The sequence below is a fragment of the Ursus maritimus genome, unplaced genomic scaffold (genome assembly GCF_017311325.1).
Source record: "Ursus maritimus isolate PB19 unplaced genomic scaffold, ASM1731132v1 scaffold_25, whole genome shotgun sequence".
Lineage (NCBI taxonomy): Eukaryota > Metazoa > Chordata > Mammalia > Carnivora > Ursidae > Ursus > Ursus maritimus.
In genome coordinates, this window is record NW_024425008.1 from 36,275,020 (window position 1) to 36,298,078 (window position 23,059).

The window sequence follows — 23,059 nt, forward strand, 5'->3', positions numbered from 1 at the left end:
TAGAATGTATCAGACCCTGAAAACACAGTAAATTCTCAGGGGTCCAGATTTGTGTCTCGGCTCCATGGGCAACACACTTAGCCACTTAGTTTATTGCTCTTAAAAAACACCCCCAAGGGTTGTTGAAATGCTGAAAAGCTTTCACAGCTGGTATTGGTTTGACAATTACCTCCTTGCAGGCTGTTTAGCTATTTGCAATGTTTTTGGCATAAATGTTTTTGGAGGATGCTTTTAGCCACTTTGAGGCTAAAATATATAGCAAACATAAGTTCCTACATCTGTTTTCTTGGCTGGATTGAAACTCAAAAAATTCAGAGCTGGAAACTAATTTATTGACTACCTGAGTCAGCCTCCAAAGTTTACAGATGAGGAACCTGTAGCTCGGAAGGGTTCCATGATTTACAATAGTTGTGTGGCTGCGAGTTTGGGTTTTGAAGTCAGGTTGAAGTGGGTTTGAATTTCCAGCTCTGCTGTTTCTTGGTTGTGCAGCCTTGAGAAAATTATATAAGCTCTTTGCAAGTCTTATTTGTAAAGTGGGGATAGAAATAACACTGGCTCATAGGACCGTTGAAATAATTCATGGAAAATGACTGGCACTGTGCCTAGCATATAGTAAGTGCTCAATCAAATCTGAGCTCTTATTAGGGCCAGTAGACACAGACCTATCCCACAGACACCAATCCCAGCCTGGCCTCCTACCTCTGACCCCAACACTTTTTTCCACCACCTGTCCTCCTAGAGATACTAGATTGTAATTGGAGAATTAAAAGACTACAAAAGAATATTTCAAACGGTCAAGGAAAAAAATATAGTACAGGTGCTATAACGACTCCAACAAAATGTTTCTGGATTTACTGCCACTGGTCACATGTTTGGGGTGAAGGAAATGTAAATTGTTTTTGAAACATCCAGAGAGTCATTTGGAGAATTAAAGTTACTCTAGATATCCAAAGAAATTTGCCTGTTATGATCCAGTAAACAGGTGCAAATCTGTTTATATCATTCTCCCATAAATAAAGAGCCAAACTCAACCCAGCCCTGACATAGACAAGAAAAAGTGAAATGACTTTATGTGTTCATTCTCAGTGTCCTGAGTTCTGAGAACAGTATATAAATTATAAAACTGAGACTGAGCCTATATTTATCTCAAAAGGTAAAATGGTTAATGCTGGCTTGGATATTCAAATTGCTTTTAATCCTGTAACCCCCCGGGGACACATAAAATATCCGTGCCCAGCTCAATGTATTTCATAGTGTAAAACTCCAAGAAGCAACGAACAAGAAGTTACCGAACAGAATGACCACCTCTGTCACTAGAGTTCCAGCAGAACAATTTATACACATTTTTAAAATAAATGTTTCAAATGTAATTACAAATGTTGCACAAGCGCTCTTCCTATTGTTCTGCTCCTGCCTCCAGACAACTGAAATCCTATTATTGCACAAGTGATTTCATTAGGTACACAGCCCAGGGGCAGTACATTAAGGAAAGATCATCAGCAAATTAATTTACAAACACTTTGAGAGAACAGACAATAATAAAAGAACAAGCCCTGTCATGGCAATCCATTCTTTGTCTGAGATTGAAAAGCCTGAGAGATGGTGAAGAAGTGATGGGTTTAACATATCTTCATTTGAGTAACATTTCTATTCTCTTCCCCACAACAATTTATAACTGCAAAAACTGAGCTGAGATCCTCCAGTGAGATGTGTGCATCCATAGCGCTAGACAACAGAAGAGTCTGATCAATGGGGAGAAGAAGGTGGGGTCTAGTCTCAGATGCACAACTGACTTGTGTGGTGGACTAATAATCATGGGCCTCGACTTCCAGTCCCCCACTGATTTCCCTTTGCATGGAGTTAGCCTGGCTTGAGCTTTAAAAAGTACATGTCCCTACCTAACTAAATAATGCTCCGCTAGTCACAAAGCTTGCAGACATCCTTCCTTAAGGGCTACTTTTGTTTAAAAAGAGCTATCCCACCTGTCACTGTTAGCTGCATTCTTCAATCTTGCTACATGGCTTAAAATACATCAACAGGATTTTGTAGTGCTGTCCCACAGCACTAGTTCAAATCCCAGCTCTACAATTTATTTGCTTAGTGACTTCGTGTGAAGTAGTTAACCTCAAAGAACCTGAGTTTCCTCCTCAATTAAATGGTGGAACAATATCAGAGTCTTTGAGTTGTATGTAAATTAAGCGAGATGATGTTTTAAAAGCACATACTCAGTGCCTTTCACATTTCCACGCATTTTCTACTCTACAATAAAATTTAGGTGTTGTGAGTGTAGCGATCGTGTTTTTGAAATTATAAATATGTGTCCTATGAAGCAGCACTGTTTGTTATAGCAGGACATCTGTCCTCTCTTTTGTGTTAAGCACAGGAGCATGAAATATTCACAAGTGCACTCGAGAAGGTAGACAGAAGCAACATTCAAGGCCATAAAGCTGCTCCTTCTGTAGACCTTTACCTTTGTGATAGCTAGATTCCATCAATTTTATCCCTCAAAACCCCTTGCTTGGCACCCTTCTAGATAACATATTCTATGGAGCAGAACTCATGCCAGTTTTTAGCTCCAAATCAGTGGAACAATCTGTTTCTTCAGATTTATCATCCACTCCAAGCAAAAGATTGACTCTGCTGGCAGTTTAGAATTACCAACAAGTTGTAGTTCCTGGAAAAGTTTCTTAGAAGTTTCCAGGGATACTGATAGGAGAGGAAGTAGAAGAATTTCCCAAGACCAGCAGCACTGTCAGGAACTGGATTCCGTGTCCCTCAGGAGAGCCCCAAGCTTAGGCATGGAATATTAAATAAAATAACAACTTTCCACAGCCTGCCTATCTTGTTCCACTGCTGATGGCCTCTGAACCAAAGAGAACATGATTAAATGGGATCTGACCAGCCATGTAATCATGAAGTTACCTTAGTTGCTGCACCAAAGCCTAACTTCTGCTGTGATCTGGCCCTATGAATGATGGAGGCCAAGTACAGTAAGTTTCACAGGTGAACTTTGCACTTTACTTCCCCTCAGAAGTGCATTTCTTGTTTTGAAGGATGATGCTCCCTTTCACTACACCTTTCACCTTGGAAAGTGGGAATAACTCAGAAAGAACATTGTCAAAGCAATCATATTGTAGATATAGGTTCCAAGAAATATCTTACCAATGATGTCTAGGGAGATGTTATCACTTCCTTAGATACCCAGGTCTTTTGCTCAGAGAGGAGGGTTTTTCAATCCTTTGTGAGTGGAGTGCAGAGAGCTTTTGAAAAATACTTCCTCTATATCATCCTCATTGCCTTCCACTTTGACTACCATCAGGTTTGGGTATATTGCTGAAAACATTTAGTCTAGTATCCCAGAAGGGTTGTAGAAAAACATGAGCTGGGCTAATCATTACCTTTACTCACTAAGCCCATAGGAGAATTTGTCCCGGAGTTGGGTGATTCTCTGCGCTCACTCATTGGCCTGATTTGTGTCACCACCCAGGGTTGCTCTAGTGGTGAAATGTCTTTCATTCACGGGATACCTTTCTTCTAAGGACTATAGGTGCTTCATTAAATTGCATTGTGCTCAACTCAAACACTCCACTTGAGTTAACAGCTGGTTTTATCCCCCACAGCAGATATGGAGCAATGAGCCAGAGAGCTGTAAATTAGCAGCACATGCAGACAGAATTAAGACTCCAGGCTCTTGAGTTGTGATTCTCTTTGCAATATCCCCAACTTTTCTTGACGTTGGTAACCCATGCTCCCTTTTAATAATCATTTTAAAAATAACACATACCCCGATACACGACCCCAGAGGGTATTTCCCGGCTTCAAACCTGTCCCTCCTCCCCTTCTAAGCATCACCAATGTTTAGAAGACTCTTGTATCTCTACCTGCCAAGAAGACTTTTTGTTGCATTTTATAATGTGAAAAAAGCTTTAAAAAATTCTAACTATAATTATAATATTATAATACTGAACATAACACTAGCAAACCCTTAGTGCTTTTTATTAATGTCCCCTTACTCCCCCCACTGAGAAATACTGCAGTGACCTAGATGGCTCTGTTTTTAGCCTGTTAACATAAATGGAATTGGGAAAAATTTTTAAAGCAATTATGTTAGACTTAAAATGGGGAAATATTAAAGTAATGTATTGACACTAGTTAAACAACTTATTAGAAAGGTGGGGGCTCGGGGGGGGGGGAATTGACAGGGATCAGCTCCTCCCCAAAATGGCAGGTACGCTTCTTCTTCAGTCTTAGTGGTGAATGTCTATGGTCAATTTACCCCTCTGTTTCTGAAATCATTATTTTATTTACCTTTCTCTAGGTTTTTGAAGCATATTGCTCTGACAAATAGAGCAATCTGAACTGGTTATGCCTCAGCTTTAGAGCTATTGTAAGGCTGTCGGTGTTTTGACAGCTAAAGCCAGCTGGCATGAATCCTCAGTGCAGAGCCCAGGGCTTTGGCATCTTGATCAAACCTTTCAACATTTCTCCATGTTTCAAAGCATCTTCTAAATCCCAGGAAAGCAACACGACATAAAATTAAACATGGAATGTTCATAGACACATAAACACTTCCAAATAGAATATATAAGGAAAAACTGAAATTAGAACTCGGTTTCAGTTGTAACCTGCTTGATCTCAGCCTTATGTAAGCCTTGTAGCCCCACGTACACCCCTCTTTATAACTCGTGGTATGTACGAGTACAGCTGGCGTTCCCATTGACAAGAGTGACTAGATCCTTAACTACAAATGGGTGGAATTTTTTTCCCACGCTCTTCCTTAGGATCTACCAATGTCTTTAGAATTAAATGCTTATGATGATACCATTTGATTTATTTTTATTTATTTAAAGCTAACTGCCATGATAACATTTTCTGATGAATGACTTGAAACAGATATGTTCATCAAAATTCCACAGTATACATTCTGCATATTATACATTCATGATAGAATCAAAATTAAAATTTAAGAACCCTTTTCACTTGACCTTCTTGATTGCAATAGTGGTCTCAATGAAAGGGCAGACCTGTTCATGTAAATTAAAGGGCACTGAGTGATTTTAAACTCCTATGCATATTACATAAGAGATAGGATGTGTATAAATTACTAATGCACAAGACTAATGCATATGCATGAACCTATACCTGTGGCTGCTTTATTCAAACTTTCCTCAGATTGATAGCATGCCTAGAACTCTACATACCTCTCATGGAAGATGACAATCAATCTTATTGGTCTCCTTGGATTTGTTTCTTATCATAAAATATAGTAGTTATAATGGAGGAAGGAAAAAGGGTGGTGGTGCTCAAGGCTAATGATTGCTTAAGTGGTCATCTTTAATGCTTAAAATTATTAAACTAAACATATTTCAATAAGTGACTATGAAGACCAGGACTTTTAAAGTCTCATGATAATCATAAAAACTATACAACTAGACCAGAATAAATTTGCAAATAGGTTTCTAGATAAAATGGTTCAATTATTTATTTTTACAAAGAGAGGTAAAGTCAGGGAAGAAATGCAGCAGGCTCTATTTTCATGAATTTGACTGCAATTTGCTAGGCTGCTTACCTACAGGAACATGGATAGCTCAGCACATGTGAAACTTAAACACAGCACCGGAGGGCTGAACACTCAAATGACTGTATTCCCTCTTGAAAATTTGTTTTGGTTTAAAATGCTTAACACTCGTGAGTTTCTATCATCATGGCCTTAACGTAAATTAAATTTTCAAAAAGCACCATGAACTGCTTTTTCAACTTGGAGAGTTCTCTTCATTTCTTTCATTCAGACATGCACCAGTTTGCTCATAGCGCTTTTGCTTGACATGCTCCCCAAGGCAGGCTACCTAATTTGTGTGATTTGGCCCAGTCTATTCACATGGGTCTTAGAGAGGAAAATCTGCCAGCCCACAAATGTCCTTTCTACAGTAAACCTCTATTGACTTCTACCCAGCAACCATCTATATAAACAACCCCTCATATTGATCTTGTAAGTTATGGTAATGCTACATTAGCATTTATTTCTCTGGATACATATTTAAACAGTAATTTCTTTTAAGCTAGTGATTACCTGGTAAAGCTGAATCAATCTGAAAAGTGTATTTCTAGGACAGCTTCAGAAAATCTGGTGAGAGTTCCCCTTTGCACAGCAAGCATTTCTCACAGCCTCAGGCTCATGAATGGCTACCTGAGATTTTGAAACATGGAGACAGATGCAAGTAACATCNCAGGACTGCACTGACTTGCACTGGTTATCAAGTCAGGAGAACCGCATGCAGTGGGAGGACCCTATCAAAGATGATCGAGGTGGGGCTGTTCTGGACCAGATAGATAAATAGATAAACCTTCAAGCACACACAATTACTTTAGTGTTCTTCAGACTGAATTTTAAACATAAGGAATCTTAACTATCCTAAGAAATTTGGAAATAAGTGTGATTTCACCAATTATTTACTGGGAGATTATTTTGGAGAGATCATCAGCAGGTTGATTTAAAAAAAATCAGAGGCAGATATACTTAATATGTTTTTAAATGCCAGATTTTGTATAAGTTCAAGAAATATTCTCTCTAAAGTAACAATCCAGCAGTTAAAACAGTAACTCAACTATTCCCTTTAAGATACACTACTTCTCACAGGATTTGAAATAGCCAAATGGTACTTTCTCTTTGAAGATAGTTTTTCTTTAAAGGGCCATGCTGAACTGCACCTTTTCTACAAGGATATATGCTTACAGATCTCATCATCTTCTATATTTAGAGAGATGAGCTTTCCAAAGGAAGATAGGCAGCCAATGAGGAGGATCCCATCAAAAGAGAGGTGAGTTACTATGGTTACTTTTCAGGAGATTGAGTAACAGTGAACGGCTGCTCCCGGCCAAATGGACCCTTTCCAGAGCAGGACCTAAAAAGATTGTTGCTCTCCATACGTGTTGATTCAATTAGTCCAGACTACACGATGTCATTTTAGCCTTAACCACAAGCTTTCCATGGGTGCTTACTGCTTCCAGCTCTCCTAGCCCCACACGGGCAGTGAAGTCAAAGGAAAAATACGGACGGCTGAAAACTTCCGAACACAAACCTAGTAACGACGGGCAGGGGAATCCTCGAGAACCAATTTCATGATTTTTAAAAAATGAAATCAGGTTATTCGGGATCACCACCTGGCCGCTTTTCAATCACTGAGGGTGGAGTAGGATCCCAGAACAGTCCCTATCCTCACCCTCAGTGAAACGGGTCTTTTCTCAGCCTCAGGGGAAGGCACATTGCTGGATGAGTCCAGACGTACCTTGTGAGCTGGGTCCACTGACCAGGAGATCGGCGCATGCACCTGTTTCGTAGAGGCGCGGGGCTCGGTGTTCCCTCCCGCTTTTGCGGAGCTGTCACTCTTCAGAGGGGCGCTGACAGCGGCGGCGGCGGCAGCGCGACAGCGACAGCGGCAGCAGCGGCAACTGCAGCTCGGCGGGCAGCCCTGGCTCCTGCAGGTCCTTCCCTCCAGTCTCTGAAGCGCCTCTCGCTCCGGGTTCGGAACGCGAGGCGGGCGCGCAGCTGTTCTCCGCTCGCATTGGACCAGAGGGAGCAGATGTTACCCGGTTGCTAGGAGCGTTGCTAGGAGGCGATGACGCCCCTCCACAGCTCGGGAGCAACTTTCCTGTAGGTCGGGTGCGCTGGCGGGGGCTGCTGGGAGCTAGGTTTGAGAACTAGTACGAGGAGGGGCAGCGAACAAAGAGCCCCAAACAGGGGGTCCTTTCCTTGCCTAAGTTGGGTCCGGAAGAGCTGGGAAGCTGCGGGTGGGTGAGGGCCGCAGCTTCGTGCGCGGGCCTTCGGGCCCTGCTCCCGAGGACCTGGGCAAGTGATGGGAGCCTCCTCCCCAGTCAGGGTCACTAGCTAAAGGCCGGCTGTAGCTGGGTGTCCCCTGGGGTGATAGGGTTTGGGAATGGGAGTGGGGCGGCACTTTCAGCGGCCGAGGAAGAGGCAGAACTTGGTCAGTGCCTTTTAAACACCCAGACTCTCTTGGATACTCTGTGCCTTGGGACAGGACCCTAGCAAAGGGAGAGATGGAGGACTGTGTGTGTGTGCCCTGGGGTGAGGCTTGTGGGATGAGGACTACAGGAACTTCTGCCTTCTGGGACTCCCTTTCCCAGTGTGTTCCTGTTTGTGTCTTCAGGTTTGCACAGTTGATAGATTTTGAAGAAGGAAAAACTAATCCATGAAAATCGACCAGAATCTCATCCCTTTACTGGCTATGGATGCCAGCATGGTGCCAAAGATTTCAGAAAAATGACCCTGTGGGCTCAAATACTCCCTTTATGAAATGAGGAAGTCTTCATTTTGAACCAGTGGCTAGTTAAAACTTCAGGCTAATATGTAAGTTTTTTAAATTAAAAATATACTAAACAGAAGGCACTTTTCACAAAGGAAACTGAAGAAAGCATGCCTGTTTCAGTCAATTACACTTTAGCATAAATTCACCCAAAGGATTGAGGATTGATTGTTTCTGATATCTCACTCAAGGCATGCCTTTTTTTTTTTTTTAATCATTGCCTTTTGCTGTTGTTGTTCAATGGGGCTGTCATTCTTGGAGGGGAGGGATGATGAGAAGGTCAAAGTGGACAAATCCGGGTAGCCAGTGAGTCAAATTAAAGAAAGATAAAATGACAAACCTAGCAGAAGATTTGTCCAAAGCAGAGAGGGAATCCCTCAGAGAAGGAATCTTATTGAAGACGGATATACACCACTTCCCTTGTTCCCTACAGGGTCAGGCCAGGGCCTGGAAGGAAGAGAGCACCACTGGGAATCAATTAAAAGAGAAAAATTGCTGTCTTCAGAGCCAGGGCAGGGCTGCCATGCAGCATGTTGACTCCTGCAAAGGCAGACATGTTGCAAGGCCAAAGGGGCCACACAAAATAGCCCTACAAATCTTGGCCACTGCTTCCTCAGGCACCCTGTACCAACTGAACACCTGTGACCAAACTTGGAGTGAACAACTGGTTAGCCCAAAGACGTAAAAAGCCGATAACTTTGTGTTAATAATGAACTTGATTATAGGAATCCTTTAGCAATGTATATCAAATCATCGCAGGTATACTTGAAATGTCTTATGATTTTATTTGTCAGTTATACCTCAAGGTCCAGTCATGCTAACTTTTCTTTTCCTTGAATGGGGAAGGTTCTCACTTGCCTCAGGTATTTTGTGCATGCTCTTTCTTCTTCCTTAAGATGCCTCCCTTTTACCTCACTTACTCCTACTCAGCTTAAATACCACTTCCTCAGGGTGGCTTTCCCTCACAGCTTCCCATTGGCTAGGTTAGCCTCCTAATTACATTCCCAAATCATCCTACTGGTCCCATTTCACAATGGTCATCACAGCAGGTTTTCAGCTAGTCCCACCTCGGTACTGTGTTTCCAGGACCGAGCACACAGGGCCTGGGACGTCAAAGGTGATTGTGAGGACTTGTGAATGGATGGGGCAACCCTGCCTGGCTCAAGGTCCCTTGTTTTTAACTTAGCTGTGTAGCTCTAAGTTACTAGACTCACACAAGCCATGAGGGCAGCCACTAGTTGCTGTCCTTTTAATTAAGTAAAGGAAAGGGGAAAAACCCGTTACATAGAAAATTGTTTTCTGCCCTTAATGAGACATTATGTTGATAGAGCAACTTCTTTTTCTTCTTAAAGCATCTTATAAAGGTCTCTATCTGGATTTTACTGGCATTGAGAAATTACCTCAAAGTTCTTTATATATTTTCCTAGTTGTGTTCTCTCTGTGTCCTCCAAAGTAAGTGCGATCCTCTGAACTGCTCTGTTTCATCTTTCCTTAAAATGCTCCTCTACGTCAGGTAAAAAGTAGCCTCCATTATCTTGACCAATATGGATCGCACTTCTAGTATATTGATCAGAAGAGACCAGGAATCCTTCTTCTCTGTTGTCAGTATAACTCACCAAATAATTGCCAAATCCCCTCTTCACCAGGAACCACCTCGAGAAAAATAACAGATGTTGGAAGACATGATGGAAAGGTCAGGGTAATCTCAAGATCACAGAATGGCTTGGTGGCAAAGCCAGAACTAGAGCACAGGTATGAGTTTAATCTTTACTGGACTATTTATGTCTGCAGATACCATTTTATAAATTCTTCAATTCTCCTGCCTAGTGATCAGAGCACATCTTCCACTAAATATTTTGGATTTTAAAATTAAATATTTAAATACCATACAGTCCACCTTAGAATCCATCTAAATTATCATCTTCTCACCTCAAGACAACCCATGAATCTTGTCCCTCCTCCAGACGACCACAGATGCAATGCTAATCCATCTCCTGCTCCTTATCTGTTTGCTAAAAAGAATGAGATGTTGCATCATGTAGTAGAACGCACATTAGAATTCATCAGAGCTCCAAACTGTTACCCAAGGTTCCTCTTGAGCCATGTCTCTGAATTTCCCTGGAGAACCCTAGAGAAACCGTAAAGAGGCTATGGAGTTTACAAGACATATAATGTGATATAATTCATCAATATACTCAATATTTTTTGAATTATTACAAAGGACTTTAAGAACCATAGTCGTGGATAACCATCTCACTTATTTTAACATTTAAAGATGGGTAAATCTTTGTTGTAGGAATGTCAGGAACAGCAATCATTTGTCAAGTGTTTGGTTCTGCAGATGATTTACTTGAAACCTCTATTCCCTCTGCAATATTCTGTTTCTGCTCACAATTTCATATGACTTGGTGTTTTTAACAGGTTACATATGTATATAGTGCACATACACATGTAGAAATGCTCCACCATACTCAGGGCTGTCAGCTCAAACTCTGCCCTGTGGCTCTGAAACTGTCAACTCAAGCGATCTTTATTTGCAAAGGCACCCCTGCACAGTGTAGAAGTGCCCTGAGATGCCTGGGTGAGCAACTAAGATCCTCAGTCAGCCCGTCATGTCCCAGCGCCACCATGGGTTAGGAAGAACTGAAGCGACAAATGAGCTTACAGTTAGCAGGGTTTCCTTAAATAATTGCCACTCCTACAACATTTGAAATTAGACAGTTTTCTCAAAAGGAAAAAAAAATGTGCTACCGTGTAGAAGCTTCTCACCAAATGAATTCATTTTCCTGTACATATAAACTACAATTCCCAGCCTTCATAAATATAGGTGGAGCCACGTGACTCTTTGTGACCAAAGGAGTTGACACAGAAGTGGTGATCACTACCTCTAACCCTGGTCCCTTAACTGTACATTTGATTCTCCTGCTTTTTCTTCTTCCTCAATTTGCATGGCCATATATTCTTTCAGAGGCGCTAGACTCTGGGATGGCCCTCAGTCCCTGAGACGCAGCTAAGAAAGAAAGCTGCATGGGCAAAAAACATCTTAACAGGAAATAAACCTATCTTATGTGGACTCACTGACACTTAGGGTTGTTTATTATAACAAGTAGCATTAATTATTTCAACTAATACCATATGCAAAAATGGTAAAAATAGATTTTCCCTGCAACATCTAGAGAATTGTTGTTTGTTTGTTTGTTTGTTTTGGGGATGTCAATGACATTTTTACTGCTATGGCAGTCCAACCATAATAGCCCTGCCCCTGTATTTCTAGCTTGCTGCATCAGAGCCTTGTAAGCCTGTTCAAACTGGGTATACACAGAGGGGCCAGGACTCCAGACAAAAGCCTCTCTGATGAACAATTACCTACCCTTTTGTACAGGAATACCTACATTTTGCCTTTTCAGAATCCTCTTCAGATGCAATTTAGTTATTTTGGGTGATCTTTACGTATATATAGCTCCTTACTTACCCAATATTCAACACTTTAACATTTGAGTTGAAATATGTTGTTTCATACATGTGTTCAACATAAAAGCCTCGAGCATCCTAAAATCAAAGTAAATTACAGGGATCATAAATGTAATAATAATCATTCTAATATATATGTCTGCAGTTGGCATGGTTTTGCAGTTAATGGTTTCTGTATATACTAAAATAAGCAATATCATTCAGACCCATAAAATTTGCATGTTGATGCTGCAAAACTGTATCTTTTTTTAGCATAAAAATTTCACACGTATACATATAAGCCATCTGCTTAAACTTTATTGATAAAACCAGTAGCAGCAGTTTTACAAAATTAGAATGATTTTCTGTTTTGAACTATCGTGAGTTCAGTTGCAGCAGACATTTTGTACAAACTGAGGCTAATACTTCTATGTTTCTGCTTTAAACAAAAAGCAATTCGAATTTATCCTCATGCATTTAAATATCTAATACAGAAATAGTTTTTAGGCTGCATAAAATATGCTTCCAACATCACTGTTAAGACAGAACATCTGTTTTAAGCATTATTTCTACAAGAGAAACAGTAATTCTTCTAATCACAAACTTATTCTCTATCACAGGTAAACAATTTTATATTTTCTTTTTTTTTTTTTTTTAAAGATTTTATTTATTTATTTAACAGAGATGGAGACAGCCAGCGAGAGAGGGAACACAAACAGGGGGAGTGGGAGAGGAAGAAGCAGGCTCACAGCAGAGGAGCCTGATGTGGGGCTCGAACCCAGAACGCTGGGATCACGCCCTGAGCCGAAGGCAGACGCCTAACCGCTGTGCCACCCAGGCGCCCCAACAATTTTATATTTTCTAACATATTTTCAAGAGTGTTTCTATCCCAAGAGTATGGACATTAATAAACATTTCCCTGGCTTGCCCAGTTAGAGCACAAGACATAACAGAACAGCAGTAATACATTAAAACCACTGTTATGAAATCTTGAACATTACAAAAGGTAGAAAGGTATCCTAGTTTTTAAGTTTAGCAATTAAAAAATTTTCCAAACCTCTTCCTATACACTAACTATTCATCAGTAGAAGTAATTTCAGAAATGGGTGGGTCATTACATTCTGTAGCTGTTTGTTTTGGTAACAGCTGGAGATACATTCATGCTTCTTAAGGAGAGACACTGTAAGTCAATAAGTCATTCTGTGAGGAACACAGGGACACCTACATGGAATGTTCTGAAGATTTCAGGAGTTTCTAACATGAGACTTCAACCCTTTGGAGGAGAAAATATTTTTTGTTTCTCTCTTGAACTTCTGAACCATCCAGGGATTACTTCTCTGCTGGAAAACTTTGGAGGAGAAAATATGACAGCAGCCAGTTCTAAAAATGCCCATGAAGTAATGGGACAGGTTTGGGGAAGCTCCTACCTTACAACTAACAAGTCTGCCCTGGAGCAATGAATTTGCCCATGGAAACCTTCTTGTGACTTAGAAATCTAAAGGAAGACCAGATTTTAAGCCACATTATGCTAAATAGTCCCTGCAAGTGAAATCCATAAAACTATTGACCACCATTCACAACCACCAAAAATTCAGGAGAGTCGATTACATATAACTCGTTAAAGTAAACATGAGATAGAAAAGGTACAGGCTAACAATATTAATACACCTCCAGCATCCAGCTGTAAGTTGAACAGAAATACAAAGCACACTCCCTGCTGAGAACACTGTGCTCCATGTAGGGTAAAATCTCCCCAAAATAGTTACATATGTTCAAAATGAATGAATCATTCACATTTACTTTTTTTTTTTTTTTGCATGCAAGTTCTTCAAGGACACCCATCAAAAGTTGAGATTTAAAGGAAAACCAATAAAATATTTTAAAACAACAGAGTTGCACACAGTATGCATATGGTGAAACATAAATGTGTGAATGTGAACAACTGTTTCGGATGCCATATGAAGACCAAAAAAAAAATCGAGAGTCAGATTTATCTTGTACTGTGAACACCAAATATTGCTATGAAATCTTGGATGTACCTTGAAAATGTTTTTTTTTTAAATCCTTACTTTTTTTCCCTGGAAGATGATAAATTGTATTTAGGAAGAAAATGATTATGTGGGTGAGGAAAGTCGCTTGGGAGGGGAAAGCTGGAGAAGTCTAATTCTCCAAGAGAAATATAATAATGTAGACTGAAGAACATTTTTGGTTGGGGAAGCATAATTCCAAATACTGTATTCAAAATCCATTTTGTGAAAAAAAATGTTATCCAACTTAATACTTTCCCTGTACTCAAAGTTAAATTGTTCTAAAGAAGAAAGGTCTGTGTTCGACTCAAAGATTGGCAAGCCTGCCGAAAAGATGGATTTGCAATTTGTTCTGTGGTCAGGGTGTCTGAACAAAAGAATTCGAGCCTAATTCTTTATTTCTAGCCTCTCAGAGGCGGAACCGCTAAAGACCATTCTGACAGTAACTTTTAGTCAAATAACTGACACTCTATGAATATAGTTGGATGATTGGCAGAGATCTAGAAGTGTCAATTACTTTGATATATTGACATAAAGAACGGATTTAACCTTAAAATAAAAATAAGAAAATATCTCACAGCCTCAAAAACTCTCAGTTCCGCAAAGCGTATTTCCATCTATTACCTTATCATGCCTGTGGCCCTCGTCCATAGTGGACACTCTGAGTGTTTGTGATATTAATGAAGGAATGAATGAATCTTATTCTTACCACAATGTGGTGAAAACAAGTAAAATGAGTATTTCTATTCCCAGCTGATAGATGCAAAATTGAAGGCTTAGAGAACTTGTGACTTGACATTCATTTTAGAGCTCATTAAGGGAAGACTGGGTATAGAACACAGGCCTCATTAATTTTAATCTAATCCGATATTCTTTCCACAACCACACTTTCGTCTCCGCCAACAGCGTCCAGTTCCACAGGTTGCTGCAGCTACAAAGCAAAGGGCAGGCAGTGCACATGGAAATGTCAAAATGTTTCCTAGATTTTGATCCTCAGTCAGGTCTTCCCACTCACCCAGTGTGATTATCAGTGTCATCATTCCAATAGTCCTGCAGCCTATGCATTTTCACGGGTCCTCCTCCAATTCATAATGCAGAGCTCTTGTGATCCACATGCTTACACCTGCAGCTAATTTGCACAATTGACTACGACAGGCTACAATCACGAAGCTTCCTTTCTCTTGGCAGCAGTGGCAAAAGTCATACACACTAGTACCAGAAGGTGGTTTTCTGTCATGAATCAGTAATAATGCAATTAGCACTTTTTATCAATGTATATTCAAATCAGTGCTCAACAACAGAGAACACCACAGAGCTGCTAAATTTGGGGATCGTATCCTTATTGCCTTCAGAACTTTCTCTGCTTAGATTCCAACTGTGAAATTACGTAATCTTCTCCATGACTCTCCTCCTCAAAGGTGAAACAAGCCCAGTACCACACAGGTGAAATTCATGCCGGGTTGGCAGTTGCTACACGTCAGTTGATGCATCATATGGATTAATCCAGTTTTCTTGAGAACATGCAGAGTAACAAAATGTACAGTATCAATCAGAACTAAAAATAAAAGTCAATAACGAACAGACCAGTACATTCAGACAATGGGATATTATTATTCAGTGCTAAAAAGAAAGGAACTTTGAAGCCATGAAAAGACAGGAAGGAAACTTAAATGCATATTACAACATCAAAGCAGCCAATCTGAAAAGACTACATACTGTATGATTCCAACCATACGACATTCTGGAAAAAGCAAAGCTATGGAGACAGTAAAAAGATTGCTGGTTGCCAAGGGTTAGGAGGAGGGATGAATCAGTGGAACACAGAAAAATTTTAAGGTAGCGAAACACCAGGAGTGAAGCCTAACGCAAAATATGGAATTTGGGCGGTAATGGTGAGCCAGTGGAGGCTCGTCACAGCAATGAACGGACCCACTGGCGGAGGGCGGGGGAGGGGTAGGCCAATAGTGGGGGGGGGCTGTGCAAGGATGGGGGCAGGGCGTTCACAGGAACTCTGTAGTTTTCCACTCAAATTTGCTATAAACCTAAAATTGCTCAAAAAAATTTTAATTTTTTTTTAAAAGCAAGAAGATCATAAAGACCATTATGCCTTTTTCCTGGAAATAGAGGTCAGATCTTATTTCAAAATAGTATTACAGAGATGTCTTGGTCATACTCAAGTATACAAACACTAACTTCTTATTCACAAACTTAAAATCTGCAATAAAATTAAAGTTTAAAATTCTGGGAAACATTTTGTATTTCATAGTAATAAACTTTAAGATACCTGCAGTAGTATGGCGGGATAATAAAAGACCACAATATAATTTGGTGTAGTTGTGAATTAATAAAGATTATCATGGTCCACAGGGAAATGGCAAAATTAGTAAGCTTTGCTCAAGGTGCCGCATATAAGGAACCCAACAAACTCACTCTTGAGACGTGTGGCCCTAGAATGTGAACATAGTATCCAGAAGAGCTTCCATGGAAATATCATTCTTTTAGTATACATGCTCCTCACCAATCAGAGTTTTTAGTGACATCCTTTTAATGTCTTTCCCCCAAATTCAAGGTCTTCATCAAATAAGAGATGTAAACTTTTTTATTATGGACCATCAACTGGGCAACATTAAAAGACTGTCTTCAGTAAGAATTTTTAGGCCATCAAAGATTCTGACCTGGAATCATGGATTGAGACATATTTAGGTGATCTTTAAGATAAGTTTCTATGATGTTAAAAATTATAAGCAATAAATCCATTGGGAAAACTCCCACTTTGTCTGTTATAAAATTGAAAGTAAGAGTGGGATTGAGACGGGTTCATCTGCCAAGGAAGGGACACTCCCAGTGTTGACCTTTACCCATTTTATAGGGATGTCCCAAATGTGTTTAGTATATGATATCTAAGACAAATGTGAATCAAAAGAAATGGATCGATAAGCAGGGATCTTTGTTTCACAGCCTTACCCCTTTATCTGGCAGCTACTGTTTCCAGTTCACTCTTTGAAAAAGTAAAAGGTAGCAATGCCTTTCAGCTATTAAAACATGGAGCTTGTAAGAACTGTTTGTATACAACAGTTTTATGTGTATGGACCTAGCATTCTAGGCTCTGACCTGCTTACTGCTTCATAAAAGGTATCAATGTTCAATTATAAAAGTGAAAAATACTAAATATCCAACGTCTATTTCAAGTTATAACTCATTTCATTACTGGAATGGAATGCTGCATTTCTTCCCTCAGATGTAAAACATATCCATTTGAAAGGTAGACTGAAAAACAGTACATTTATTTCTTAACGAGAGGCAGAGTAATAACTTCCACTTTCCTTAAATCTTCTCCCTTTCAACAGGGAGTAAAGAAGTCATTACGGAAATACAGTTGACAAAAATTAAAGGGCCATAAAAGATCTTATTGTTTACCTAGTTTTAAAGAATGGAATATTTAGTGCTCGCTTCGGCAGCACATATACTAAAAAATGGAATATTTAGATATAAAAGCAATTATTGAACTCAAACTGTTCTACTCCTCTACCCTTCTCTAGCACTTAGTCCAGAGCCGGGATAAATATACTTGATATCTTTTGAATGAATAAATTTTGTATAAAATTTTTTAAAAAACAGTAAGAAGATACTTTAAGGGGAAAAGAAGTAGACAAAAATAATGCATAAATAAGGCAGTACCATGGGCATGGAGCCTTCTCACTATCCTCAAAGTGGAGTTGGTAGGTAGCATTGTTCCTCAAAGGCGTGAAGTAAAAAGTCCCATGGAGACAGCTTAAGGCAGCATTAGTGAGCAAGGGCGAGCAGGTAGCAACATTCGGGGGTGGTTTATTCTAGCAATGTCCACAGGCCTCCATAACTGCCTCTGAGTTTGTTCTATAAAGCCTCAAGCTGTTTTACAGGTTCCACAGTGGCTATAAATACAGCGGATTATTGTCTGTGTCTAGGATACTGCTTTGAGACCCAGGGGAAACAAAAACACCATAGGAGAGGAAACTCATCCAGAGCCTGCAGGCATCCCCAAAGTCACCTAAACAAAACGCAGACGGGAACTCCCCAGAGAAGACCTTCTATGATGCAGAGAAAAATCAGTGTGGAAACAGTGTCCAAAGGGGAAGAGGACAGGCCTAGAGTGTTATTGTTGATTCTGTTTGGAGGGTACATACAAAATATTAGACTTAGAAGGAACTTTAAAAAGTCCATCTTCCAGGGGCGCCTGGGTGGCGCAGTCGTTAAGCGTCTGCCTTCGGCTCAGGGCGTGATCCTGGCATTCTGGGATCGAGCCCCACATCAGGCTCCTCCGCTATGAGCCTGCTTCTTCCTCTCCCACTCCCCTTGCTCGTGTTCCCTCTCTCGCTGGCTGTCTCTCTCTGTCAAATAAATAAATAAAATCTTTAAAAAAAAAAAAAAAAGACCATCTTCCTGGCTGCCGTCCTGTTCTCCTTTAGACAACCCACACTCCACGCAGAGGTTTCTATCTTAAAAGCCTTCCAAAGATGATTCTGTACTCACCCTGGATGATTCCCCCTCCAATGTAACTAAGGCCCATTCCAGCTCTCAGCTTCTTAGACACTCTCTCTAATACATTCAGTCAATACATCTCACTTCCTTCCAACAATAGCCCATAACAAGGAACTCTGCTTTTTATGGCACATGATTGGATCAACTGAACAATTGTTGATAAACATTGCTTTTATCAAGATGACTAATTGCTTCAATGTGTAATCACACCACTCCAAAAAGTTGAAAGAAAAAAAAAGATTTTAAGTCCTGTACTATCCCAAATAGCCTGGTGCTACACCTAAGGAAATCGATGAACACATCTTGAATTAATGCAAAACAACCTTCATATCCTTATCCTTACATCTAAGTTAAACTCTTGTGACTTGATTTAGATGGAAGCTCTGACTCTGTCCACATGACCAAGATGAGAAGGAACACATCGTCCCCTCAGTAAGAGCTCTTCACATTCTGGATAACTGTTCCTAGAAATCACTCTACAGCCTTTGAACTCCCAGCCATCCCCTGCAACTTTCCTACATGCTGAATTATTCCTGACAAAAACCCCTAAGCTGAGTGACTCTTCTCCAGTTTCCGCATTTCTCATTAATTAGAAATCCTAGAACCTGAGTCAGCACTCTGGCGATCTGGCAATATTGGGAATGTAGGCTCAGACTTCCCCATCCCAGAATCCCATGCAGGGTAAAACAGCAAGTCACTCTTTTCACTATGTATCTTTGGGGTAAAGATGTCCTTCAACAGATGAATGCATAAAGAAGATGTGGTCCATATATACAATGGAATATTACTCAGCCATCAGAAAGGATGAATACCCACCATTTGCATCAACATGGATGGAACTGGGGGGGATTATCCTAAGTGCCAAGCAGAGAAAGACAATTATCATATGGTTTCACTCATATGTGGAACGTAAGGAATAGCGTGGAGGACAATAAGGGAAGGGAGGGAAAACTGAATGGGAAGAAATCAGAGAGGGAGACACACCATGAGAGACTCTGGACTCCGGGAACCAAACTGAGGGTTACAGAAGGAGAGAGGTAGGGAGATGGGGTAACCGAGTGATGGGTATTAAGGAGGGGACATGTTGTGATGAGCCCTAGGTGTTACACACAACTGATGAATAGTAATGATGTACTATATGCTGGCTAATTGAACATAATAATAAAAAGTAAAAATTAAAAAAGAAGCTGTGCTTAATGTAATATGTTACCAAATATAAGCATATTTCAATTGAAAAAAAAAAACCTTTTCAAAAAGGAGTTATGAACCCTAATAGAATTCCTTTCATTGTGATCTCCTAAGGGAAACGGTGATACATAATTGGTCCTGAAAAGAACTTTCCAGTTAAAGAGTTAGATGAATTTTGATAGCTGCATTAGATCAGTTTTAAAATTTTGCCTATGAAAGAATAATATGGATGTATAGCATAAGCTAAAAAATTGTTCATTTTTAAATGAGTATCAGAAAATTGCCACGCCATTTTTTTTTCCCTTTTCATACCAAAGTTGAAATAAGTACTCAAGCTGTCACCTTACCAACTCCTTGGATGGTATATGCTGCTCCGTCCGTAATCTGAATTGTAGAGAAGAGCTGGGGGTGAAGAGAGCCTCGTGTCTGACTTAGCAAGACATGTGCACAAGCACCAAGGTTTTGCATCCCCTCCAAACCAAGGGGATGAAAGATGAAGATTTCGTTACTGTACCTCCTTTGGGATTTATTAAGACTCAATATACCAGGCTTACCTCTTTTTAGGTTACTCCATAAGACTTCTTTTCTTTATAAATTCAGACCAGCTTTATGAGTCTACCTTTTTTAAAGTATCTGAGATTTGTTTATAACCTTTCTCTAATGTTACTATTACTTCCACTAGACAGAGAAACAAATCTTAAAGGCTTTATTCTTGTGTAAGTATTGTTGGGGGTGCGGGGAAATTGAATGCTTATTATATGCCAGGCTTGATGCTGTTACTGTCTTTTAAAAAACCTGATGAGGTAGGTATCACTTCCATTTTCCAGTCGAAGAATCAGGGACACAGACTGGCTAAGTAATTTTCTCAAGGCCACACAGCTAGCGGAGTTCCATCCAAACCCAGGTGAAGACTCCAGACTTCCCCAACTTCATTGAACTAGACGGGTCTCACTTCCCTCATCCTAAGGATTTTCCAGAATTCCACAAGCTGTGAAAAAATGATAGCTAGTTAACCTAAAATGTCTTTTGGTTTATTAGTTTACTCTTCTTGAAGATATGCCAATGGAGGCTGAAGTTATCTAGCAATATTTATTTATTCTTTAATTCTTCCATACACATGATACGTGATTTTTTTTATAGTTTTGCCAGGCTTTCCTTTTTTGAAACAAATGAATGATTTTTTTAAGACAAAATACTTTTACTATTTCAGGATTATCTATCATTTGTTCTTGTTGTGGATCAAATAGAAGGTGCTCTGGCCACAATTCCCTCAAAATAAGAGGAGACACTGCGCGTGTTTTCTGGCCCTGTTCACTGTTAAAGCATACGCCTCCATTTGGTTTTATGTCGTCTACAAATAACCTTCTTCTATCATTTTTCTGATCTTAACATACTAAGTTCTCTGCTGCAACGGGATAGCCAGGCTTTTGGGAGCCCCACAGTCCAATGTCCTCGCTGAACCATCAGTTTCATAAATTCAGTGGCTATCAGAGGAGCACTTTCGCTTAACCTAATAGTAGTTTCAACTTAAACGATGCATTACTTGAAAAGAAAGGCATCTTGGTTCTCAGATAAGACCATCTAGTACAACCCCGATGTAAAGCACTGAGACTGACCGAGAGCTGTCCCTGTGCTGCGAAGGCAGAGGCTCGGGTTCTCACCGCAGCACCTCGCGCGGCGGAGCACACCAGGGCTCGAGCTCAATCAGTTACTGTCATTGAAGCAGCAGCAGAGGGCCCAGTGCCGAAAGTGAACGACAGCACAGTAGCATACTCTCTTTGCCCCCTGCAATCACAGTCAGGACTCTTTCTCAAACTTTGGACAGGTGGATGTCAAGCGTAATACATCCGGCAGCCGTACAAGTTCTTCCACTGTTGAGGAAGGCAAGACTTCCCTCCACAGCTCTGCTACATCAGCAAAAACAGGGTCCCAAACAACTGAGCCTCACACAGGGAGCCAGTGAAGAAGAGAGAAGCAAGAGCAGATGCCTGGCTGCCTGGTGAATGGCCCATTTACAAATTCAACAATAGTCAGAGGGGAGCAGGGAGCACAAGAGCCACCACCGTGACTGGTGAAACCAGCACTTCTCAATTCAGTGTAAATTAATGCCCTGAAAGAAGACACACTATAAGGCAGATTTCCATAAACCTAGTGCATCATTTACCCTCTACAGTATTATTTAAAAAGCACTGTCTTCAGGAAAAATCACGGAAGGAACTACTCATGCAACGAATACTGTTGCTTCTTCAATTTCAAATGTCTCTATGCGATGTTAATTATTAGCTAGATAAAATAGGCAAAAGGAGCTTTTTCACCGCTCAACCAACTAATTATCTTTCATAACTCTGTTAAAAAGCAAATGTAGATGTAAGAGCTCCAGTGAAAAGAAAAACATGCTGAGTGCATTGTGTCTAGACTTTGCCAAGCAAATAGGGAGTTGAGATGTACAAAATCAGAAGATCTTACTAAACCAGAATTTCAAATCAATGTAAAAAAAATTCAGCCTCATATTTTAACGTATCTTGTCATTAGCATTTTATATTTATACAGTCAGTGTTAGATTGCTGTATATTCAAGATGTGCATGCATCCTACGTGGTGAATAGCACCCACATAGTAAAATCACAAAAAGTAAAAATGCTTTTCAGGCATCTTGTTCCTTAAAATGCTGCACATTCCTGTCACAGTCTCATAAGCAGACTATTGGAAAAGAGATCAAACCCACAAGGAGAGCTTCACTATACAAGCAGAAAACCCTAAAAATGGGTGGGTCAAGGGAGCAGAAAATAAAGCATAGGTGATGATTGAGCTGCATAAGACAAGGGATGCAGCGGAACAGAGAGCGGGAAAATATGAGGGCGGAAAGATCCAGGATGGTCAGTACAATATATGCAGGTTTTTTTCAAATGTAAATTTTAAAGTGAATGCTGCTTTTATGTTACTGCATAAAGGAAAGCATAACAAGGCTGCTCTACTTCCCTTTAAACACAAGCGCATAAAGAGAGTAAAGGATGTGAAAAGCCAATTCTTTGTGCTGCTACTTAATCAATTGCACTCAGTTCTACTCGATGACACAGCCACACTGCAAAGACCACTCAGCAGTTAATGGATATCATGTTGGAGAAGCACTTTGAGGTCTTCCAAAGAAAGGTAGGGTAAAAACCCAAAGGAGCATGGTTTTATTACTTATTCCCAATAACTGAGCAGTGTTATAGATGAAACTCCCATGACCTAAAAAGAAATTAAGATATTAATTTATTTTGCTAATTCTGATTCTTCCATACGAAATCACTTCTTTCAAAAATGGGTACTGGAAATCACAGAAGAATTATCCTGTGCCCTAGTCTCTTCTTGTCAGGATAACCGTTCCACACTGCACGGTAAGGAATAAATATGTCCTTCAAGTGTTACAGCCTACGTCTACAATCTGTCAGATGTAGCGCTGAGGAGGAGTTCTGTGTTTTTAACTGTATACATCCATCACTAGCTATCACTCTTCCCACAGACAGCAAAAAGTCAACAATGAAACATAAAAGCTAAAAATAAGTGACTGAGC